Below are 23,930 nucleotides of genomic sequence, written 5' to 3' on the forward strand. Positions count from 1 at the left end.
GAAATCTCTGTTAGTTAAACAGGCCGACCCTTTGCCTTTCGTCTTCCTCATCCTACCAAACAAAAATCCTCTTCCTCTCCACTCTCTCAACCGCAAAAAATCTCTTAAAATCCTTCTTCCCATCAGATTTTCTCCTTCAAATCTCCCTTTTAGGAACTAAATTCTTCTTCTTTTTCTTCTTCGTTTGGGTGGATCAAGCTTACCCTATCTTCAAACCCTCTTCTCCAAACCGACAGTCTATCTTTCCAAAATTCTTATTTGTTTCTCTAAAATCTTTTCCACTCTACCTCTCATTAAGTCTTCTAAGCTGTTTGTAAGTCTCTCTTATCCAAAATGGCTCTCAAAATGAAGCTACCGCAGAGAAGAAAGTTTGATTGTGGGTTAGAGGAGGAAGTGCGGAGAAAAAGAATGGCAGCCGAGCCCTCCCCTGCTCCAACCCCAGTTTCAGGTTCTGCTCCAGTTTTTTCACAGTCTCCACTTAGTCCAAGCAAGGTACCACTCTCCAATCAAATAGTAGAACCCGGGAAGAACATAGATTTTAAGTTTTTTGAAAAAAAAGTTCTCAATTGGATCAAAAATTAAAAGTCAAGGATGGGAGTTTTACTATCTATTGAAAGAAAATACTTATATTGATTTGGTCAGAGAGTTCTATTTAAATTTAAATTACTACAATGGAACAGTAAAATTTTTAGTGAAAGGTATTAACATTGTTCTTGATCCATTACATTTGGGACAAATCTTGTACTTGCCTTGTGAAGGTTATACTCATATGAAGCTCTCAATCAAAGAAGAGGGACTAAGTATTATTTTAGGGAGAGCATTTACTGAAAATTTAAATAAATTAGAAGTAAGGATACTTTCAGTAGAGATGAGACTTTTGCATCACATGGTGATCAAACTTTTAGTCCCTAGGAGTGGCAGGCATAACCTCTTATCTGGTAGGGATATATGCATCATGTACCATGTGATCACTGAGACTCCCTTGAACCTTCCTACTTTGATGATTGAGGCCATGAGGGAGATCCTAAATAGGTCTAAGGCTCACCTACCTTATGGTATGGCACTCACCCTGATCTTTAGGAGGTTCGGAGTATGTTTTAAGGGGGAGGCAGTCATCAGATTATCATATTCTGACACCATCAACCACCACACACTGCACCGCATGGGTTTTTCAAAGACTAATGGCGGTTGGTTGAAGGGTGTTGAGAAGAGAGCAAAGGAGGAAGGAACGTTTTCACCTCCTTGTGATCACAAAGCATCTCCTGATATTCAGTTTATATCTAATCACGAGGCTAGTCCCTCAGAGTCAGTGAGGAGGGATGCTTTTGTACCACAGTCAGGGAGCAGAATAGATCCTTCAGTGATCAGACTTACAGATGATCAGATTTAGTTGATTTTTCAACAGATTGTTTCTATCTTATCCCAACAATTTGCCACCTCAAGTTTTACTCAGAGGATGATATCTCAAGCTGATCCAGACCAGACTATGATCCCTCATGTCTCTACTATCTTTTAGATGCTTACAGCTCAGTCCGCACGAGTTGAGGAGCTTGAGGGATGTATTCTGAGATTGACGGACAGAATTTTACATTTGCAGAGGTAGGTATTAGCCTTAGCCCATCTCCAGCCATAAGAGGACATCACAAAGGTCTCCAACCTGTCTATAGAGGTGGCTAGACTTCGAGGCATTTTGGAGAGTGACTTTGATTTTTTGAAGAGAGATATCAGCGACTCCAGTGAGGCTGTCTCTACTCAGATTGGTACCCTGATGCAATCTATGTCGAGAGCTTTGAAATAATTGGACACCATCAGACTTGCTCTCCTAGCACAGCCCATATCTTTTCAGGCTCCAGGACCTTTTCGCCCTTCTGCTCGTGCTGGTACTTCTACCCATGGCCAAGGCAGACATGATCGAGGATGTGCCCGTGGCTTTAATCTTGAGTCTCCTCATCATATCTCTGACTCTTCTGATTCTGACGTCTCTAGTCATGATATTTATTAAATCTAGCATAGTTAGTCTTTTATGTCTAGGATCTAACTTATGGCCTTTGTATTTGTTGGCTGATTGACTCATAGATAGTTATATTTTTTGTTACCCATGACTTTTGTATGGCCTATGTATTTTGACTTGACTCTTATGTATTATGACACTTATGTATCTGATAACTCTTCAGTCATATTTTGGATATATATATATATATATATATATATATATATATATATATATATATATGCTTTTAACTTCTATGAATGTCATTTGGATTGATTTTTATGAATGGCATCAATTGAAATATCTTAATTATGTGATATGAAAAATACCTCATATATGTGCTATGAAATATTATGAATGACAATATCTTCTATATGAGTAAATTAAAATATCCTTTATGATTGCTATAGTGAGGAGAGTCTTTTTCATTTTTCTTTAAAAACTCCTTAAGATCTTAATTGATGTTGTCAAAAAGGGAGAGTAGAGAAATAAAATCAGATAATAAGCAAATTTATCAAAAAAAATAATCTTATAAGTAATTTTCAAACTACTCATGATGTTCAAACTACTCATGATATATTTTATTCAAATAATTAGCTATAATATTTAAGTGATGCATCTTCATAAATTTGAAATTCTTAATCAATACTTTATATATGTTATATTTTGCTTTTACTCAAGTATTTTGTCATCATCAAAAAAGAAAAGATTGTTGCTCCATGAATTAATTTTGATGATTACAAAATATTTGAGGGGGTTACTAATGATTTTTGCTTGAAAAAAGATTTATTATATTTCAGGAGCAAAATCGTAATTTTATCAAGTTCTGATTCGAAAGTATGAAGAGTAAGAATAGAAGATTTGTGATCTATTGGAGGTAATTTTATATTTTTTAGATATATATTTTGAGAGAAAATTAAGTTTAAAGAAAAGGATCGACCTCTAGGTCGACCCCTATCAAAAGGGGCTAAACGGCATGCTATTTTTGGCTGGCACACCCAAAGGGGATGATCCTAGGGTCGACCCCTGTGCCAGGGGTCAACTCCAGGGTCAACCTCTATTGTCTGTACAAGTCAAAGATATAAAACAATCATTTCTGTTCTGTGCCACAGAGGTCGACCCCAGGGGTCGACCCCTGCACAGGGGACGACCCTAGGATCGACCCCTGTAACGAAAAATCTCCGTAATGACTAGTTTTTAGTCCGTTTTGATCATATTTAATGCTCATTTAAAGCTCTCCACCGGCTCTAAATCTATCTAAATTTTCTCCAACATCTATTGAAGATATAAAAGCATTTAAAAAAGAAAAAAATATAAGAGATTCAAGCATTCATTTCAGTCCTAAGCAAAAAACCCTTTTCAAGCAAAAGAAGCTTTTATTTCAAGTTTACCAACTCCTTAAGAGCTCATTCAAGTCTTCAACAACTTTGGAAAAAATCAAAAAATCTTCCTTCTTATTGTGTAAAGTGTACTTAAAGCTTTATTTGCTCATTAAAGGAGATAAACTTGTATTTCTTTCTCATTTACTCTTATACTCTGTTTCTGTCTTGATCTTTAGTTTTGGAAGGATTCCAAAACTTGGATAGGTTGATCCAAACCTTGAATCAAATTATATTAAATTAGCTTGTACCCAAAAAATAAGTCTTCTAGCTTGGGATAACTAGAGTCGGAGGTACCGATGTTGTATTCTTATTGAATACGTTTTCGTAGATTTAAATTCTCAAGTAGAAGCTTAGGGAGTGGATGTAGGTGCAAGGTTGGCACTGAACCACTATAAATCTTGATTGTTTGTGGTGTGCTTACTTGCTCTCTATCTAATTTTTTTATTTTCTTGCATTCTTGCATCTCATTTCTACACTTTATTTAAATCACTTACTATATATAACTTGCTTATTATTACTTAATCCTTATGGTTCTAAATTAACTTTAAAATTTTAGAAACTTAATTCACCCCTCCTCTTGGGTTGCATAGCTGGATAATAATTTAAAATTTTGATGAAAAATTATCAAAATATTCTTCAGTGGCGAGTTACCATATAATTTAATCTTTCAGTTAAACAATATTTCAGATGAGCTATGGATATGGAAACATATCCAATCCAATTATTTATTTATATGTATCTCGATCAGAAGGTGATAATTCAGTTGATAATACATTAGAAATTTTTTTCTAATTATCATCCTCCTTTGGCCAAAGACTTTCAGAATCATCGACCTATGAAATCACATAAGATGTCTGCTCTTCTTATTAGGAATGACTAATCCCTTATTGATCACTTACAATCTTCATGCATACTTCACTACATCCAAAATATCCCAATAAGAATCAGAGAATCAAATTAGGAAGTGAACCAAAATATGGATTCATGTGCATAAGGTACCATGACGATCTCAGATCAAATGATCACTTACACAACTTTCACTAGAGAATCATCAGCTGACATGTAAATAAGACTCCATCAGATGTTCTCTCACAGGTCTATTTAGTGAACTCATTTTCTAATGAGTACTCACATCCTTGTATTAGTATCACTATATAAGTGGTTGTGAGATCAACCACCCTCATCTTGGAGCATACATAGAACATGCCAATCTTATCGGTATCATTGATGTCCAACTCAATGAACCAATGACTGAGAATATTTTAGGTCATGGCCATCAAAATTTTGGGTCTCACTGACATAATCTCATCACGGTCCTAAAACTATTGCTTAGACCTATAAGGTTCATTGTAGTCTTAAAAATAATAAGATGCAGCATATAATGAATCAAAAATATTTATTTTATTAATAATATTAATATGAATTATATGAGTCTGAAAGATAAATTATAGAAAATATCTTCTCACATCCCATATGCGATTGGCTTAAGGACATTATTCTTTCAATCTCTTATAAGGACAACGAGTCCACCCTTGATGTAAGAGCATCGCATTCTCAAAAGTATGCTCACAAAAATACTCTACACCCTCCTTGTATTCAGTAGAAATGATCCCATCGACTATTCGATGGTCTATTCAACTACGATCCGTGGCGCACTACCTAAGGATTCTACATATATAAATAAAAAATAATTACTAAATGATTATTTTAATATTTTGAATGGCTTATATAATAATTGCATCCTACCATCAACTAATAGGTATAGAAGATCTTATCCCATTTAGGAATTACATTAATTCTATAGGTCAAGTATAGTAATCAAATGATATGCAATAGAGGTCGAAAAAATTTTAGCGGCATTTTCCTTAGTTCTCTCCCACATAGCATAAGATATATGAGGAGAATTAAAAAAAATACTATCTGAAATTTTTTTCAAACCCTTACCATATTATTTGATTACTGTAACAACTTATAGAATTAATTACATTATCCAAACTATCCATACTAAACAATTAATTGACCAACGTACATAATTATCCTATCCGTATCAAAATATATCAATGTACGGATGTCATAAAATATGTACATTAATCAAAAGATAGATCTATAGTTATATGCAATATAATATTTTAAATTTTTTTAATTAGGGAGTTTCAATGTACCGAGTAGCATTGCAAATACGGAGGGTCGGGATGCGCATCCCATACATGCGGACTTGGGGTACGTTAGATGATTAGGTGTGCTAGCACGCTAGCATGCAGACATAGAAAAATCTCATCTTGGAAGTTCCAAAGTATTGAGCAGCATTGCAAACAAGGCTGCAAATGGACCAAACTGGGCCAGGCCACACCCCTGCCTGAGCATGGTTCGAAAATTTTTTTGGACTTCAGGCCGGGCCTAGGCCCTAGAAACTTTTAAAATATGAGATCCAAGCCCAGTCGAACCTAATTGGACCAGCCCATATTATTTCCGTCGAAGTAGATGAGTGGGCCAAAGTTGGTCCAGCGATGAGCTGGCCTCAAACCACTGTCATCGAAGGCAGCGGGGCTACGCTCGTCGAATAGCTCTCTGGAGTGGTTCCACCTCTCGAGAGCATCACTGGATGCAAGGTTTCAAATGGCAGTGGCACTCGTCCTGATCTTGTCGATTGTTGGGTATAAAATATCCCCTGGCCAAAGTTTGTAAAAGACCGACCCTTCCAGGGCTTCTCCAGCTTCCAACCTTGTGTGGCATCTCTCTGAACCCCCCTGACCGTCTGAGCTTCCGGACTTCTCCGACAATGAGCTTCTCCATCCATCTATCATGCCGCTCCAAAAGCTTTCTAGGCCTCACTGTCAGCCGACCTTCTACAGTGATCAACTATTCTCCGAACTCCTTTCAGACTTCGTCAATATCTGAACTTCTTCAACAATGAGGTTTCTACAGTAATCGGACTCCATCCGAGTTTCTACGGTGGTCGACCACCTTCAAGATTCTGACCAGGCTCCTGTGAGAGCCGAACTTCTACTACGAGCGGTCTACTCCGAACTCTTACAGCGAGCGGTCTGCTCCGAACTTCTACTACGAGCGGTCTACTTCGAACTCCTACAGCGGGCGGTCTACTCCAGATCTCTACTGTAAGCAAATTTCATTCAAACCCCTACTGTAAACACATCTCTTTCGAACTTTCATTATAGGTAGACTTCAGCTGAGCTTCTTCGTAGCTGAATCCCAGATGAGCTTCTACAGTGGGACAGGACCCACCGGCCAGATCGCTACTTCGAGCTCCCACGACAACCGATCTTCGATCGAGCTTCTACAATAAGTGGTCTCCTTTCAGCCTTCTGCAAGATCAGACCTCGATCAAACTTCCATAGCAGATGGATATCGAACGAGCTTCTACGACAGACGGACTCCGATAGCTAGATTTCTACAACGATCGATCGCCTCTGACGTCTGTCGAACCTCTCCAGTGCCATCCGAAGTCCATCGCCAGCTGATCCTCTGCCAGATCCTTCATGAAACCTAACTTCTCCGATGGATCATCTTCAGACGAGCTTCCACATCAGGCGAATCCCAGACGGACTTCTCTAGCAATCAGACTCCTATCGGGCTTCACCAATAAAAAGTCTCCATCCGAGCTTCCACAGCAGATGACTCCCACCTGTAGTATCAACGCCTAAGGTATCCGACAACAGTAGACTCGTTAGCATCTTCGAAGACATCCGAGCTTCTCCCAGATCGATGGGATAGAGAGCCATTCTGCTCCATCAGATGTCCCAGTCGACTCCAGCCGACAGATCCAAACTCTCTGGCAAGTCACGACAATGGTCACTACCCTGCTCCACTCTCTGCAATAGATTCCACGAGGCTCCACTACTCTCTGGCAAGTCGCGATAATGGATGCCACTCTACTCTCCGTAACAAACTCCACGTGGCCCTGAACGACCCCTGACACCACTACTCTCTGTAACAAACTCCGGACAGCTCTGAACAGCCCACTACCAAGCGGTTACAGACTTCGCTGTCAATTAGTTACGCACTCCATCTATAAAAAGGGACTCCCAGATACGTTCTTCTCTAAGCTCAAAAACTCTATCTCAAAACTCTACTAAAATTTTCACTCGAGCACTCCATTTCTGTTGAAGCAGAGTACTGACTTGAGCGTCGGAGGATCTTATCGGAGTACCCCCAACTCTGGTTTAGACTTCCCTTACAGGTCCCGACGGTTACCGTGGTCATCTCGACTCCAGCAACTCCGACTTTGGTGGAATTCTGTACCAACAGAATTGGTGCTAGAGGAAGGGTGCTGTGTCTTCCCAGTACCCTTGTTCTTAAAGGAGTGCTTAACAAGACTGTCTCCGGTCATCTTCTCCGACATCTTCTTCTCCTTCCCCTACTAGATCTCCACCTGATGCCTCCCCGAATGGCATCCACCAGGCGATCTACAGCCTCCGCGGCCAGATCTCAGCGATCTCCACAAGACCCGACCTCATCTCCAGCCTCCCAGGCTCCTCCTCCTCCGATAATGGTGGTCGACAGATTCGTCCGATGCCGGCCTGAAGGTAGAAAGGATCGGCCGAGGGCTCTGCCACAATGGGAGCCGCCAAGGAGGGAAGAGCAGCCTGGAGATTGGCCTCCAATTGAGATCATTAACACCATCTCTGGAGGACCCCAGAGGGGAGTGGCCAGTGGATCGGCCGGGCCGCCCAAGCGACAAAAAACTGAAGGATCTATAACCTTTACTGAAGAAGATGTCCGGGGGATCCAGTTCCCCCATAATGATGTGGTTGTAGTTTCTTTAAATATTGCTGATTATGATGTACGCCGCGTTCTTGTTGACAGCGAAAGCTCGGCTGATATTTTGTTTTACGATGTATTCTCAAAAATATCCATCCCTGATGATCGGTTAGGGCCGATTAGCTCCCCGTTGGTAGGGTTTACTGGCGATGCTGTGCCAGTAGAGGGAGTAATAACTTTGACTGTAGTTGCAAGTCAGTATCCAAAATAATCCAAAGCGCCGGTGGATTTCCTGGTGGTGAGGATGCCGTCTGCCTATAATACAATTCTCGGCCGACCTGGCCTCAATGCCCTCCGAGCTGTAGTATCGACCTACCATCTGAAATTGAAATTTTCTACCAGCCAGGAGGTCGGAGAAGTTAGAGGAGATCAAGCCTTGGCAAGGCATTGCTATAATATAGCCCTGCAAAGAAGTGGTCAGCCTGACCCCTATCCGGTTGATGATTGGACACTCGTGATGACCTGACTGAAGAACGGGGTGGGCCAATAGAAGATCTTATCTCAATTCTTTGAATGACGAAAACGAAGAGCACATGGTGAAGATCGGCTCCAGCTTAGGGAAAGAGGTGCGGACACAACTTATTGATTTCCTACAAAAGAATGCAGATATTTTTGCTTGGGTTCTGACGGACATGCCAGGGATCGATGCTGAGGTTATGGAACACCGTCTGGCTGTTGATCCCAAACACCGGCCAATGAAAGAAAAAGTTTAAAGTCATGCACCGAAAAGATAGATGACAATAGCTGAGGAAGTTGATAAACTCCTGAAAGTCAGGTTCATCAGAGAGGTCAACTATCCGAGCTGGGTTTCCAATGTGATCCTGGTTAAGAAGGCGAACGGTAAATGGAGGATGTGCATAGACTTCAAAAAGTTGAATAAAGCCTGCCTGAAGGACGATTACCCCCTGCCCAGAATCGACCAATTGGTGGATGCAACCTCGGGCCACGAGCTTCTCACTTTCATGGATGCGTTCTCTAGCTACAATCAAATTCGGATGGCACCAGAGAATGAAGAAAAAATTGCTTTTATTACTAACCGTGGCCTTTATTGTTACAGGATCATGTCTTTTGGCCTCAAAAATGCAGGGGCGACATATCAGCGGCTGGTGAACAAGATCTTCAAAAAGCAGATCGGTCGCAATATGGAGGTCTACGTGGATGACATACTCGTAAAAAGTAAATCCTCGATGAACCACATCGCCGACCTTGAGGAGACCTTCAGCACCCTCCGAAAATACAAGATGAAGCTGAACCCGGCCAAGTGCGCTTTTGGAGTAACCTCAAAAAAATTCCTGGGCTTTATGGTATCGGGGTGCATGATCGAAGTAAATCCGAAAAAGATTCGTGCCATCCAGAAAATGACCACCCCAAGGTCAATAAAAGAAGTTCAGCACCTTACTGGGAGAGTAGCGGCTCTAAATTACTTCGTCTCAAGATCGGCCGAGTGGTGCCTGCCTTTCTTTCAGACTCTCAAGCAGCCGAAGAACTTCTGTTGGACCCTTGGATGTCAGCAAGCATTCAAGGAGCTGAAGAACTACCTCGGCTCATCTCCACTATTGGCAAAGCCCAAGCCTGGAGAGGAGTTGTTTCTGTACCTGGCGGTCTCCCCTGTGGCCCTTGCAGCAGTTCTGATTAAGGAAGAAGCAAAAATTCAACGGCCGATCTGTTACATAAGCCGAGTATTGAGAGACGTCGAAACCAGGTATACTAAGTTAGAGAAACTAACTTATGCCTTGTTGGTTGCAGCTTGGAGGCTTCGACCTTACTTTCAGGGACACACCATAATACTGCTCACCGACTAGTCGGTCAAGGCGGTTTTGCATCGAGTGGATGCCTCTAGGAGGATAGCAAAGTGGGCAGTCGAGCTCACGAAGTTCAACATCGACTATCGACCTCGACCGGCAATAAAAGTCCAAATACTAGCAGACTTCGTGGTGGAATGCACTATCTCAGAAGAGGCCGAGCTTGGACGAGATGGAGCCAATGACCGGGGCTCTGGTTGAACTCTCCTAAAGAAAAAGCTGATCTCCTTGATGGTTTTTGGGCCCTCTACGTGGATGGTTCCTCCAACATGTCAGGCACGGGTGCGGGCCTGATCTTGGTCAATCCTGACGGAATTATTACAGAGTATGCACTGCGCTTCGAGTTCCCTACGATAAATAACAAAGCAGAATATGAAGCTCTGATTGCAGGACTAAAGGTCGCCAAAGAATTGGAAGTAGATTGGCTCCAAGCCTACAGTGACTCTCAATTAGTAGTGGGACAGGTCAATGAAAATTATGAAGCTCGGGAGGATAGTATGGCCAAGTATCTCAAAAAGATAAAGGAGATCATCCCTACCTTCGGCAGCTTCGACATCAAGCAGATCCCAAGAGCAGAAAATGCCAGGGCCGACCTTCTCTCTAAGCTGGCTACACTAGCTCCAGCTGAACTGCCTAAGGAAGTCTTCTTCGAAGTTTTGAGGTGCCCAAGCATGGAAGAATTATAGCCTGTGATGGAGATCAGCCTTGAACCCAATTGGATCGACCCACTGGCTGCATACCTCAAGGATGGGGTCCTTCCTCCTGATGCAAAAGAAGCTCGTAAGCTTAAGAATCAGGCCTCCCAATATATCCTTTACGAAGGTAAGCTATATAAGAGGTCGTACTCCTTGCCCCTCCTAAAGTGTCTCTGGCCTTCTGAAGCCGACTTCGCTTTGAGAGAGGTACATGAGGGAGTCTGTGGAAGTCACCTGGGGGCTAGATCTTTATCCCATAAGCTGCTCTGTCAAGGCTATTACTGGCCTACCATGTACCACGACTCCGTCGAATATGTCAGAAGATGCGACCAGTGTCAGAGATATGCAAGTGTACAAAGGCAACCTGCTTTCGAACTGACACCATTGAGTGCCCCATGACCGTTTGCGTAATGGGGGATGGATATCCTCAAACTTTTTTTCATGGCATCTGGGCAGCGGAAGTTCCTCCTGATGGTAATAGACTATTTCACCAAGTGGGTCGAAGCTGAACCTTTGGCAAAAATCACAGAAGCTAAAGTGCAGGACTTCATCTGGAAGTCAATTGTTTGTAGGTTTGGCTTACCTAGAACACTCATTACTGATAATGGGCGGCAATTTGTTAGGGCAAAGTTTGTCAATTTTGTGAGGACCTGAATATCTCCTATAACTTCACTTCGGTAGCCCATCCGCAGGCAAACAGCGAGGTCGAAGTGACTAACAGGACTCTGTTGCAAGGTATCAAGGCGAGACCTGAAAAGGCAAAGAAAATTTGGACAGACGAGCTTTATCATGTGTTATGGGCATATCGAACTACTCAGAGATTGCCCACAAGGAAGACCCCCTTTGCCCTAGCCTTCGGGACAGAAGCCGTGATCCCGATTGAACTCAAGCTTCCGTTGGTGCGAGTTGTGGCATTCGATGAGCGACGCAACCGTAGGATCTCAAGGCCAACCTCGACTTGTTAGAAGAAAGGCGGGAAACAGCTCAAGTTCGGATGACGGCCTACAAGCAAAAAGTAGCCCGCTACTACAATTTTCGGGTCAAAAGCAAAGTCTTCAGAGCGGGGGACCTGGTACTATGACGAGCCGCTGTCTCACAAACTCAGAATCAAAGAAAACTTGCCCCAAACTGGGAAGGCCCATATGAAGTTAAGGAGGTGGTCCGGCCTGGAACATACTATCTAAAAAAGCTTGGAGGAGCAGAGCTTCCACGACCATGAAATTCAAAAAATCTGCGAATGTATTATCAATAGCCTTGCCTTAAATAAAAGTTTCATACTTGCATATTTTTCTTTTGGCATAAGCTTATAACGACAGGAAGTAACTCCCCCATACAAACAAAATTAAGCATGTTAGGAACAGGAGGAGAACCTCGTCCTAACATGAGCAAAGTCGAAGATCTGGTTTCTTAAAGACCGGATGGGGGGAGAGGTCCTTGCAACGGCCCTTATGTGCCCCCACAGCCTTGTTAGGAACAGGAGGAGAACCTCATTCTAACATGAGCAAAGTCGAAGGCCTGATTTCTTAAAGATCGGATGGGGGGAGAGGCCCTTGCAACGGCCCTTATGTGCCCCCACAGTCTTGTTAGGAACAGGAGGAGAACCTCGTCCTAACATGAGCAAAGACGAAGGCCCAATTTCTTAAAAATCGGATGGGGGGAGAGGCCCTTGCAACGGCCCTTATGTGCCCCCACAGCCTTGTTAGGAACAGGAGGAGAACCTTGTCCTAACATGAGCAAAGTCGAAGGTCCGATTTCTTAAAGATCGGATGGGGAGAGAGGCCCTTGCAACGGCCCTTATGTGCCCCCACAGCCTTGTTAGGAACAGGAAGAGAACCTCATCCTAACATGAGCAAAGTCGAAGGTCCGGTTACTTAAAGATCGAATGGAGGGAGAGGCCCTTGCAGCGGCCCTCGTGTGACCCCACCATCCTGTTAGGAATAGAAGGAGAACCTCATCCTAACATGAGCTGAAACTGACTGTCAGGAATAAGAGGAGAACCTCATCCTGACACAAATAAAGGCTCGATCGATCAAGACCAAACAAGGAAGAAAGCCTCCTCAATGGCCCCTCTACACTCTCACGATCCCGTCAAGAGCAGAGGGAAGACCCTCACTCGAACACAGAAGAAAAGGAGAGACGAAAAGAGAAAGCGACGAACTACTCCAGCGATAAGTGAAAATGAACTACATCAAAAGCACAAGGGACCTCGTCTCAATGAGAAAGAAAACCTTTGTCGAAAATCTCCCATCCCTAAGGGTGAATCAGCATAGCGATGATCAAAAATCTTCGAACAACGTCGACGTCGAATAGGATGAAATATAAAAAAAGTTCGATGAACGATAACTCAATACCAAAATGGACGAGTCCCAAAGGGCGAATCAACACAATGACGATCGGGAACCTTCAAACAACACCGACATCGAGCAAGATGGAAGACAAAAGGAGTTCGGTAAAGGATGACTCGAAGCAAGAACAGATGAGAAATTATAAATTACGCCGATGCCAAATGAGGTGGAAGACAAAGAAAGTTTGGTAAACAATCATTTAATACGAGAATGGACAAGGTAACAGACAATTTTATTTACATTTCATTGGTAAAGTACACATTACAAAGCCTTGAAGGCCAAAAACAAAAAGAGAAATGATCAAAAAAAAAGAAGAGAAAAGTTCTAAGGAAACTCGGCTTCATCAGACTTCGAACTCTCAGTTCCGGCCATCATTGAGGATTACTTTAAGTACCTGACTTCTTTTTCCAGCCCCCTTTTCGAAAATTACTCCAGCATTATCTTCAAAGTACATGTAGACACCATCTTTTCCGCACCATGGTTCCCACTGCCTGACAATGACGGTGGGCATGACCTTCTTTCTCAGGTCAGGTTCCCCCTCACAGTGACAGCGAGCATGACCTTCTTTCTGAGGTCAGGTTTCCCCGCACAATGATGCACACCGGAAAGCACTCGCGGTCGAAGATGTGCCTAAGTGCGGGCTCTGGACGATCAAGGCGAAATACGGCCGAATCTGTCTCTTCTACCCTCGCCTTCTTCGCCGACCCGGAAGTCACAGCGTCTTCCCGCTCGTGGGCTTTGAGACTCTGGGCTAACATCCGAGCCGCGTCTGCACCCATATCTGCAATGAAGGATGATCGGCACAGTCTATGAATGGGGCCGCAGAAGCGGAGAAAGTTCTGGGGTTAACCTATGCTGGTATGAGGGATGCAGGGATGCAAAGATGAGGACGACTCGAAGGATGCCTAAGGCCAAGAGGGAAGGATCGAAGGAACTCCCATGCAAAGTGAAATCCCTGAAGGGGGGAGACGGGTTTAAATAGGCGACAGGGTCCGGAGCAATAATGACTGCAAGACTCCTCTGACCAGTCCATGACCGCCGCATGGCTCACTCGCTATGGCAAGCAGCTGAAGGTGGCCGACAATTAGTAAAACCATTATTGCATCGTACTTGGGGCAGCGCTCTGATGGAAATTCCAAAAAGAAGAAGTCTTTTTTGAAAAGGTTCTAGTACCAGCATACCGAACGTCAAAATATCTGACAACCATCGAGTGCAGAAATCGAGGGAAGCAACTTCGATCATGAGAATTTCTCTGTACTTCCTTCATTCGAAACCCAAACTCGGAAGTAAGGGAACTGGTGTTGGGTATAAAATACCTCCCGGTCGAAGTTTGTAAAAGACCGATCCTTCCAGGGCTTCTCCGGCTTCCGACCTTGTGTGGCGTCTCTCTGAACCCCTCCGACCGTCCAAGCTTCCGGACTTCTCCGACAATGAGCTTCTCCATCCATCTACCATGCCGCTCCAAAGGCTCTCTAGGCCTCACTGTCAGCCGACCTTCTACAGTGATCAACTATTCTCCGAACTCCTTCCGAACTTCATCAATATCTGAGCTTCTTCGACAACGAGGTTTCTACAGTAATCGGACTCCATCCGAGTTTCTACAGCGGTCGACTGCCTTTAAGATTTTGACCAGGCTCCTGTGAGAGCCGAACTTCTACTATGAGCGGTCTGCTCCGAACTCCTACAGTGAGCGGTCTGCTCCAAACTTCTACTATGAGCGGTCTACTCCAAACTCCTACAGCGGACGGTCTACTCTGGATCTCTACTGTAAGCAAATTCCATTCAAGCCCCTACTGTAAACATATCTTTTCCGAACTTCCATTATAGGTAGACTTCAGTCGAGCTTCTTCGTAGCCGGATCCCAGACGAGCTTCTACAGCGGGACAAGACCCACCGATCAGATCGCTACTCTGAGCTCCCACGACAACCGATCTTCGATCGAGCTTCTACAATAAGCGATCTCCTTTCAGCCTTCTGCAAGAACCAGACCTCGACCGAATTTCCATAGCGGATGGATATCGGACGAGCTTCTACGACGGATGGACTCCAACAGCTGGATTCTTACAACGATCGATCACCTCCAATGTCTGCCGAACCTCCCCAGCACCATTCGAAGTCCATCGCCGGCTGACCCTCCGCCAGATCCTTCATGAAACCAAACTTCTCCGATGGATCATCTTCAGACGAGCTTCCATATCAGGCGAATCCCAGATGGACTTCTCTAGCAATCGGACTCCTACCAGACTTCACCAACGGAAAGTCTCCATCCGAGCTTCCACAGCAGATGACTCCCACCTATAGTATCAGTGCCTAAGGTATCCGACAACAGTGAACTCGTTAGCAGCTTCGGAGACATCTGAGTTTCTCCCAGATCGACGAGATAGAGAGCCATTCCGCTCCATCAGATGTCCCAGCCGAGCTCCAACCGACAGATCCGAACTCTCTAGCAAGTCACGACAATGGCCACTACCCTACTCCACTCTCTGCAATGGATTCTACGTGGCTCCACTACTCTCTGGCAAGTTGCGACAACGAACGCCACTCTACTCTCTGTAACAAACTCACGTGGCCCTGAACGACCCCTGACGCCACTACTCTCCATAACAAACTCCGGGCGGTTCTGAACAGCCCACTACCAGGTGGTTACAGACGTCGCTATCAATTAGTTACGCACTCCGTCTATAAAAAGGACCCCCATATACGTTCTTCTCTAAGCTCAAAAACTCTATCTCAAAACTCTGCTAAAATTCTCACTCGAGCACTCCATTTCTGTTGAAGCAGAGTACTAACTTGAGCATCGGAGGGTCTTCCCGGAGCACCCCCAACTCCAGTTTAGACTTCCCTTGCAGGTCCCGACGGCGGCCGCGGTCATCTCGACTCCAGCAACTCCGACTTCGACAGAATTCTGCTCCAACACCGATGATTGAGAATGCACTTTTCATACACAAATTACATCAAATATTATAAATTTAAATAAATCTGATAAATATAAATTTAAATATTAAAAAAATTAAAAGGAGGGAACAGACGATGGCTCCATCATTATTATTGTCGCCATCGCCGTCGCCATCGCTAAAAGTCATCTGATGGTGCAGGGAAGAAGAGGAGGCGGCAGGGTACTGTGGATGGTGGCTTTTGGTGGCAGCATTTTGGCGGCGTGGTGAGAGAAGAAGGGGGAGTCTTGGGATGGCAGATCCGACAAGGAGAACCTCAATCTGGTGCGGGGACACTCGATCCGATGTGGGGATAACAATGGGGAAGAATACAGGAGGCCAGGAAGAAGGGGGAGGCTGGGGTGTTGGGATAGGGCTCCGACAAGCATTCGGTTGCATCGAAGAAGAGGCAGGAGGCAAGGAAGAATGGGGAGGGCTGCCCAGCATGGGATAGACGACAACCGATCCAGTGCGGGGATGTCGGATCTGAGGAGGGGACGGCGGCCCGGGGTCTCGGGCATGGCAATGTGGCCTCTGACGATGCGAAGGGTGAAAATCAGGGATGGAGGTGGCAGTTTAAGGGATGACGGTGGATGAAGAACAGGACAATCGAGGATCTGGGGGAGATTTTAGGACAGACTATTAGCGATGGTTAACTTTCGTCACTAAAGCCGTCGCTAATAGATAAAATTAAATTTATAGCAATGACTTTGCCATCGCTAATAAACAAGTAAGCCGTCGCTAATAAGTGGTCATCTTATTGGCAACAGGACAGGCTTTCATCGTAACATGTCATCAGTAAAGAGCGCTATTAGCAACGGCTTGTTTGTCATCGCTAAAATTCATCACTAATATACTATTTTTTATAAACAGTGCCTGATCCAAATCCTAATTAATTTTTTTCAATTTGGACTTGAATTTTTTGACTCTTTTTTGTTGCATCAAGTGGCTCCACTGAAATATGTTCAAATGGAGTCCAATTTAATGTGATCAATACTTGGGCCAATTCAAAGTCAAGTCTTAATCTATACCCACGTCCAAAATTATAGGATGGTCTAGGAGATACCACGGATATGTCAAATCTAGACTTTTCAGTTTTTTTTTATGCTCTGTGTGTTTTTATTTTTGTTTTCTTAAACACTTTACGTTAATTTATTTATTTTGGTGCCACTTAAGCTAGCATCTGGAACTTCATGATTATCATTACAATTATTAGCTATATTTTTTTACCATGTTTAAATATATATCATAGATTTCTTTCTAAAATAATATGATATTATTTTTTTAAATCTTCATATATCTTGAAGTGGTATTCCTAATTACTGGGGTAGTTAGCACTTGTGTTGCTATTAGATAAATTCTTTTGTCCTTTTATTTGTCATGATTTATCTTCTTATATATTGATACTCAATTTTTTTCTATTTTTATATATTAAAATTTTATTTTTTATGTCTTAATATTATTTTTTTTATTTTCCCCTATGTTGCAGGTGTGCTCTACTTGTTGCCCTTGAATAAGGGATACAATATCTGTACCAACATGTGAGAAAACTATAAGAAATTTATTTACAATTAGCTACTTATGATGTCATAGGTAAGTCCTCCCCTACATATATAATCACGTCTCTTTATGCCCCAACTTTTTCTTTTGGGCTTGAAACACGTAGCTTTGGGGCTTGATTTGCATTGTTGCGTGGACTCCAAAGTTAGGCCTACAAAAAGAGTTTTGGATTTCCGTTGCTTAGGCTTATCTACCTTGGGCTTCATGCTAACATGTGCTCCGCTTGTGCACTTTGCCCTTAGGAATTCTGTACCGCAAGATCAACACATACAATTATTGCGGTGAGTATTGTTTGTTCCTCCATCTTGCTGTGCCCACCCATAGACAATATATGAAGAACTCATGGAATTGCATACACTCACATAAACTCATGCGCATACATGCGCGCACGCGCAGAGAGAGAGAGAGTTTTCTACATTATTAGGAGAAATTATATCCTGCACTGCATGCATGCACTGTGTGGCTATGTACTATAGCAACCACCTAGACTTATTCTTATGGATCTTATTCATCATGTGCTCATCTTAATGATTAGCCTGCAGAAATGCATATTAGTGATTGCTGTGGTGTAAGGCCACATTGGCACATATGATACAAAAGTATAATTTGCTTGTTATTATAGTGGTGGGGGCCAGCTTGCATCTATTGTTGCTCTCTCATGTTTTTTCTATCAATATTTATTTTTGGTAATCTAAAATATTCTTTCTATGTTGGTACTTGCTTTTTCTTCAAAAAAACATCTTTAGAAGTTTTAAATAAAAGTGACAAAAAAATATCTTGTTTAATAGAATAGACATTCTTTATAATGTGGTAGCATAACATTGGTTGGTGGGTTAGAAAGCATCAACTTCACTAGCCCAATCCAATATTCTTTATCCAATTTTCATCACAAGATTTTCTCTTACAATTCAGATTTTCATTTAAAATTAAAATGCTGTTTTTGAAAGTGGAATTTTGAATATATCTCCATCAGGTGATATCTGGTACATCATCTCTATAATTGTATTTCTATATAGTGGTTTGTATTTGTAGAATTTAATTTTAAAGTTTGTGTAATAAAGTCAATGTTAAAAGTACAGCTGGGATATCATTCTTTTACTAATATTATTTACTAATATGAACATATTTAAATATTATAGTATATTTTATGTATCATCAAATAGTGAATATCAGTAAAAGTAATTCTATAAGATCAAATCTGTGAATAGCTAGCAACATATATTTTCATAAACTAAGTATTAATATTCTTGTTATTTATTGTTTGATGTTATATTTATATTAGAATGTTAATACAAGGGAACTACTGGAATGGTATAACTGCAACCCAAATATCATTCTATAAAATAAAATCACATAATCTTATTTTACATATGTAAAACTATTATTCGTATATATTATAACAATATATTATAATGATATATTATACTTTATAACAACAATTATATATCCTTTATTATACAACCCTATTATATAAATAATATAATATACTATTAGTAAATTACTAATGTATTACAAATATGTTAATATATGATGTTTATGTATTGATATCAAATTGAAAAGTATTCTGCTATTGATGCATAGCATTCATATTATACTATTGATTTAGTATCTCTAAATTACTTATATACCAAAAATCATATAATTTGAAGATCTCTAGCTCATACATCAAGTAGTCAAATATTAATTAATTAATTTAAATACTATAAAATAATCAATATCTCTTGACCACTTCATATATAAACTAGGAATTTTGAAATCCTATAATTTTTGCTGTATAAGTAGTTTAGAGTTTGTAGTTCACATTAATAGCTTGGATCTTTGATATTGGACCTCCATCATCCAATTCAAAAATGGTGTAACTCTATAAAAGTTATGCGAGGTGTAACTTAATCCTAACCCATATTAAAATAACTATTTCATGATATATTTAGAAAACCATAATACTTAAGTGCCATCCTTTATGCTAGTCAAATTGTTAAGAATTGATGTTTTTATGAGTTAAAGTTTAAATGATAAACTTTGCTCCTCTAGATGAGAGGTATCTACTTGTCTTAGATCCCAAATTAATAATGTAGTATCTAGATTTGAAATCTATATGATTGATTATGATTTATACTACTACAAATGCCTAGAAATAGAAAAATGATGGTCTTTAACTTATACATCATCTGGATATATTTTTGTTATAATTTAAGCAATAAAATGAATTGATTTTCAATTTATATGTTATTTAGTATATACAGATCATGATTGCCTAGGTGAATTTGTAATTTAAACTTTTTCATATATTTTACCTTGTAGTACAATGGAAACTATTTACTTTTGTTTCCATATGATGCATAGGTTACAAATCAAAAATACACATGATTTTTAAAAGCTAGGTACTTTTCTTAGTGACATAGATTATGATTGATATTGTAGATGTTCGACTTGAATGTTCTACTATTGATCTTAAAGTAGAGAGAAATAGTTACCCTCTTTTCTTGGGAGAAGCAAAGTCGACCTCAACTTTAAATACTAATTTTTTTGGTTGATATAATCTAGGGATACAATACTGTTTCATATAGAGGTATGGTAATAGAGATGATTTAGGGGTTTGAAGGGAAGATACACTTAAAAAGTATGCTCTTTGAAAACTAAACCAGAGGTTAAAACTTTCATCTTTCCAAAAATGGAGTTTATAATGAAAATTATAGTGGTGATTTTATTTTATTTTTTAATCCACAAGCCTATATGACATTGATAAGCCAAGAATTTCTTCTTCTTTTTTTTGTGAAACAATTTTTTTAAACTACATTATGAGCCATCGAGGATATAATTTTGAGGACTAAATCTTTAAAATTTTATTATGACCTAATGACACAAATAATTTTCTCTCATATAAGCTATCTGTTGCCCAGCTATGCAACCCAAGAGGGAAGGTGAATTGGGTTTCAAAAAAAAATTTAAACTTAACTTATACCTTATGAAAATTGTTTAACAATAGCTAGATAGATAAGGATAGTATAGTTGATTCAAGGCTAATGGTTAAATGCAAGAAGGCAAGAGAATAAATAAGTTTTAAAGAAGAGCAATTAGGCACAACACAAACAAAAAGATTTATAGTGGTTCGGTGCCAACCTTACACCTACATCCACTCTCCAAGCTCCTACTTGGGAATTCCAATCCACTAACTTGTATTCAACTCGAATACACTCATCGGAACCTCCAACTCTAGCTATCCCAAGCTAGTCCACTTATTTTTCGGGTACAAGCCAACCCAATACACTCCGATTCAAGGTTCGGATCAACCTTTCCTTGTTTTGGAACCTTTCCAAAACAAAAATAATAACTCAAACAGAGTATTACAATCAATAATACAGAAAATACAAAAGAAGCTCCTTTAATGAGTGAATGAGGCTTTAAATACACTTTACTCTAAGAGAAGAAGGCTCTTTTCGATTTTTTCAAAGTGGTTGGAGACTTGAATGAGCACTTGAGGAATTGGTGAGCTTGAATTAAAAGCTTCTTGAATGTTTTGAGTGAGCTCTTGCTTAGGGCTGAAAAGTATGCTTGAAATCTTCTTTTCAAAAATCTCTCTTCTTGATGATTCACACCTTTTTGTCCCTTTTATAGCTTTAAGGAATGGTGGAGAGCAATCTGGGCTGAAATAGAGCCGTTAGTCCACATTAAATACACTTAAAATGGGTTAAAAACTAGCCGTTGTGGAACTTTTCCATCACAGGGGTCGACTCATGGGTCGACTCATGCTCATGGGTCGACTCATGGGGTCGACCTCTGTGAAAAACGGCAGAAAACAAAGGTTCTGTAATTTTGGCCTAAAAATAGCAGAAGTCGACTCATGGGTTGACTCATGCCTGGGGGTCGACCCCTGGGGTCAACTCACAGACTGTGCCAGCCAGAAAATTCTGTGTGCCAATCAGCCCTTTGTGCCATGAGTCGACTCATAGGGTCTACTCAAATTTTTAAACATGGATATCTTTCAAAATACATGTCCAAAAACTATAAAATTTTCACCAATGGACCACAAATCTTTTGTTCTAGCACTTGATGCTTTCAAATCAGGATTTGGTAAAATTATGATTTTGCCCCTGAAATGCAATAAGTCTTTTTCAAGCGAAAATCATTAGTAACCCCTACAAATGCTTTGTAATCATCAAAATTAATCCAAGGAGCAATAATCTTCTCTTTTTTGATAATGACAAAATACTTGAGCAAAAGCATATATATAAAATATTGAGCATGAATTTTAAAGTTATGAAGATGCATTATTTGAATATTATAGCCATGTATTGGAATGAAATGCATCATAGATAGTTTAAAGATAAATGTGAAACTTGCTACCAATTTGAAAATTACTTATAAGTGCATTTGCTTGGAAAGATTGATTCTTTGGCACATGATACATGTGTCCATTTGCTTGTATTGCTCATTTGCCTAACAATTTGCTTATTGCTTAATAATTTGAAAATTTACTCATTTGCTCATTTGAAAATTTGTTCAATTGTTTAACATTTTGAAAATTTGCTCATTTGCTCAGTTGAAAATTTGCTCAATTGCTTAACGTTTTAAAAATTTGCTCAATTTGAAAATTTAAAAATTTGCTCATTTTAAAAATATTTACTTATTTATTTGAAAATATCTCATTTGCTCATTTGATTACTTCTCTCCCTTTTTGACAGCATCAAAAGAGATTCTTTACTCTCATTTGCTTATTGTCTTATTGCTTGTTTCTTAATTGCTTATTGTTTTATTGTTTGTTTTTTAATTGCTTATTATTTTACTCCCCCTTAATATGGCAAACATAAAAGACATATCAATTGAATACCATATTGCAATTCATAATATTTTACATCATGGATATGAGTTATGTTGCATGCACATTATTAAAAGCAACTCAATTTGAAAGTCATTCATTGAAAGTCAAAGAGTATATATTTATAATCAAAAAGTGACGGATACCACATAGTTGTTCCAATATATATACCAAAATGCAAAAGTCAATCAGTCAACGTCATTACATGACCCAAAAGATAGTTCCTAGACTAAAACTAAAGACTAGCTAAACAGGATCTAGTAGAGATCATGACTGGATGGATTAGAGTCAGATGAATTGAAGATGGGGTAAGGAGATGAAGGATCACGACCAAGGGCTCGACCTCGACCCCGTCTGCCTCTGCCACGGGTGGAGGTGTGGCACGAGTGGATGGGTGAGAGGAACCAGAAGGCTACGAAGCAATAGACTGAGCTGCAAGTGATAGTCTGATAGTGTCCAGAAGGTTTAAGGCTCTTGAAATAGACTGAAGCAATGCAGTGAACTGAGTGGATGCATGCTCACTAGAGCCTCTAATCTCTCTCCTCAGGAAATCAAATCCACTCTCCAAAACTTCTCTAAGTCTGGCTGCCTCCGTAGATAGGTCTGAGACCTCAGTGATGCACTCCTGTGGCTGTGGATGTGCCAGAACTAACACTTGCCCCTGCAAGTCAAGTACTCTCCCAGTCAGTCTCAATATATAACCCTCAAGCTGCTGAATGCGAACTGACTGATCTGAAATTATCTGGAACATAGTGGAGATGTGGGGGATCAATGTCTGATCAGATACATCAAGTGATGTGGATCCCTGTGCAAAAGCTGAAGTGCCCAACTATCGAGAAAGTAAGGAAGCCACAAGCTGAGAGATCATCTCTATCTGGTCATCAGCTAATCTGATCTCTGAGGGATGTGCTCTGCTGTCTGGCTGCTGGACTGGAGTGTGCCTCCTAGTAGACTCTGATGGGCCAGCCTCAGGATCCAAAATAAATTGAATGTCTGGAGATGCTGCCCTAAGGTCAAGGAGGGGTGAAGATGGTCCTTCTTCCTCAGCTCTATCCTCAGCTCTGTCCTTAGCTCTTTCTTCTACACCTTTAGTCCAACCACCATCAGTCCTAGTAAATCCCATGCGGTGCAGAGTATGTTGGTTGATGGTGTCAGAGTGAGAAAGTCTAGCTACTGCCTCCCCCTCAAAACTAACTCCAAACCTCCTGAATACCAAAGTGAGGGCCATACCGAAAGGCAGATGTGCCTTGGATCTATTCAGGGTTTCTCTCATGGCCTCAATCATTAATGCTGGAAAGTTTAGAGGGGTTTGGGTAATCACATGAAACATAATACAGATGTCTCGGCCTGAGAGGAGGTCATGTCTACCACTTCTAGGAAAGAAAAGCTTTGTTACCATTTGATGTAGTATCCTCATCTCAATGGAAAGGATCTTGGCCTCTAGTTTGTTTAGGCTTCCCGAGAAGGTTCTTCCTAGAATCACATTAATTTCTTCTTCCTTGACTGGGAGTTCCATGTTTAAGTATCCCTCACAGGGTAAATGAAGAATTTCTCCCAAAAGTACAGGATCTAGACATATTTCTATACCCTTAACAGTGGATGTTACTGTTCCATTGCCATAGCTCAAG

The sequence above is a fragment of the Elaeis guineensis genome, chromosome 2, assembly GCF_000442705.2.
Source record: "Elaeis guineensis isolate ETL-2024a chromosome 2, EG11, whole genome shotgun sequence".
Lineage (NCBI taxonomy): Eukaryota > Viridiplantae > Streptophyta > Magnoliopsida > Arecales > Arecaceae > Elaeis > Elaeis guineensis.